The sequence below is a fragment of the Lathyrus oleraceus genome, chromosome 4 (genome assembly GCF_024323335.1).
Source record: "Lathyrus oleraceus cultivar Zhongwan6 chromosome 4, CAAS_Psat_ZW6_1.0, whole genome shotgun sequence".
Classification (NCBI taxonomy): domain Eukaryota; kingdom Viridiplantae; phylum Streptophyta; class Magnoliopsida; order Fabales; family Fabaceae; genus Lathyrus; species Lathyrus oleraceus.
This window is the reverse complement of record NC_066582.1, coordinates 251,678,755-251,681,351: the sequence shown is the minus strand read 5'-3', so window position 1 is coordinate 251,681,351 and position 2,597 is coordinate 251,678,755. Positions and strand designations below refer to the sequence as shown.

Below are 2,597 nucleotides of genomic sequence, written 5' to 3'. Positions count from 1 at the left end.
TCGAGGAACTCATATCTCAGATTCTTAGGCAGTTCCTTAAGTTCTAAGGTTGGTTTCTTAGGGCATGGCATAGGATCTGGGGTAAGGGATAAACATTCGTAAAGGTTATCATCGATGTAGGGTTTCTTAAAGTCATCATCTTCCATTATGAGAGTTGATGGTAACTTAATTGTTTTTATGATTTCTTCTTGTTCTAATTCCCTAACGCATTCATCAATGATATCTAAGGCATAACACGTGTCTCCCATCACAGGTGCCATAAGAAATTTCGAAAGTATAAATTCTATTTTCTCGTCACCTACCTCAAAGGTCAACTTTCCTCTCTTGACATCTATTATGGCTCCTGCAGTTGATAAGAACGGTCTACCTAGAAGGATTGGTATATCATTGTCCTCTTTGATGTCCATGACAACAAAATCAGTAGGGATAAATAGCTGACCTATCCTAACAGGGACATCTTCTAAAATGCATATCGGATACTTAACAGATCTATCGGCTAACTGAAGTGACATCTTAGTAGGCTGTAATTCTCCTAAGTTTAACCTCTCATAAACCGCTAAAGGCATTAAGCTCACACTAGCTCCTAAGTCTAGAAAAGCTTTTTCGATGACATGACTACCTAAAAGACAAGGAATGGAGAAATTTCCAGGATCTTTATCCTTTTTTGCTAATTTATTCTCAGAAATGGCATTACATTCCAAAGGCTTCGGATCGTCAAGTCTACGTTTGTTGGTAAGGATGTCTTTGAGAAACTTGGCATAAGAAGGTATTTGGGTTATGGCTTCTGTGAAAGGGATTTCTACGTGAAGTTTTTCTATAACTTTAATAAATTTTTGATACTGGTTATTGATCTGGGTTTGTTTGAGTCTTTGCGGATATGGTATAAGCGGTTTATATGGCGGGGGTGGTACGTAAGTTTTATCTTTAGGTTCTTCTCTTTTTTCTCGACCTTCCTGGTCTTCAGATTCCTCTGGTTCCTTTACTTCGTCCGTGGGTTTGGTATATTCCTTAGAAGTTTCGGGTTCACTCAATCTTGGGTTTGTTGGCTCATCATAAGTGTTCCCACTTTGTAGGGTAATGGCATTGGCTTGTCCTCTCGGATTCTGTTGAGGTTGTTCAGGGAACTGTCCTCCAGGTGTAGTCTGAGGGGCTTGGTTTAAAGCTACCTGAGAGATTTGGGTTTCAAGCATCTTGGTATGAGTAACTATTTGGTCAACCTTGATTCCTAACTGAGTAATCAGTTCATTAACATGAATGTTTTGGTTCATGAACTCCTTGTTTTGTTGGGTTTGAGCAGTGATAAAATTTTCCATAATTTTCTCAAGGCTCGGCTTTGGTGGTACAAGTTGCATATGTTGATTTGGTCTTGGGGCTTGATAACCAATTTGTCTCGGAGGTGCATTATTTTGGATAGGGTTATTGTTTTTATAGGAGAAGTTCGGGTGATTCCTCCATCCAGGGTTATAGGTATTCGAATATGGGTTCCCTTGGGTGTAGTTCACTTGCTCAGAGTGGGTTTCGTTTAATAAACTGCATTCTGCAGATTGGTGTCCTTTGGTTCCACATATCTCACAATCCGACAAAACTGCGGCTACACTATTCGGGTTTATGCACATATGCTCGACCTTAAGGGCTAATGCGTCCATTTTAGCTTGCATCATGTCTATAGAGCTTAGTTCATGCACTCCTCCTTGGGCTTCCTTCTTCTCAACTATCGCTCGTTCGACTCCCCATGATTGATGGTTTTGAGCCATATCTTCAATGAGGGCACTAGCTTCAGGATAAGGTTTGTTCATCAGCGCACCGCCTGCGGCAGCGTCGATGGTCATCTTGGTGTTATAGTGAATTCCATTATAGAAGGTCCAAATGATTAACCAATTTTCTAAACCATGATGTGGGCATGCTCGTAACAACTCTTTATATCTCTCCCAAGCTTCGAACAACGATTCTCCTTGGTTTTGGGTAAATCTAGTTATATGGTTTCGAAGAACGGAGGTCTTACTCGGGGGAAAGCATCTAGCAAGAAATACTCTTCTAAGGTTATCCCAAGTCGTAATGGAATTGGGTGGAAGGGAATCTAACCATGACAGGGCTTTATCTCTGAGGGAAAAAGGGAATAATCTTAAACGGATTGCCTCAGGAGAAGCTCCATTGGTTTTAAAAGTGTCTTCTAATTGGAGAAAGATTTTTAAATATTGGTTTGGGTTCTCAGTAGCGAGACCTGCGAATTGTCTCTGTTGCACTAGTTGCAACAGGGAGGGTTTAAGTTCGAAATTATTAGCTGGAATGGTTGGGCTTACTATACTAGAACTAGGTTCTTCGTTGGATGGTTGGGCGAAGTCTTTAAGAGGTCTTTGGTTTTGATCTTCGGCCATAGCTCTCCTAATTCTATGAAAGAACAAACGTGCGCGAGCGTAACGTTCAGGTTCCGCTAGAGGATATACTAAACTTCCGGTGCTGCGAGCTTTTTCGCATTGACCGGAGGGAAATAACCTAAGTCTAAATGATATAACAACAGGGAAATGAAATTTGACGAAATTGGTCCCCGACAATGGTGCCAAAAACTTGATGCGTGCTTTTCGCAAGTATACGAACAC

The 2,597-nt window shown here is 40.9% G+C and overlaps 1 non-coding gene across 1 annotated transcript; it reads left to right on the top strand.

Moving 5' to 3' along the window:
• The first annotated feature begins 1,884 nt into the window (after positions 1-1,884).
• Positions 1,885-1,991, top strand: LOC127077879 (small nucleolar RNA R71). The gene has a single exon (XR_007787645.1). It is a non-coding gene; the product is annotated as a small nucleolar RNA R71 (small nucleolar RNA).
• Positions 1,992-2,597: the final 606 nt, after the last annotated feature.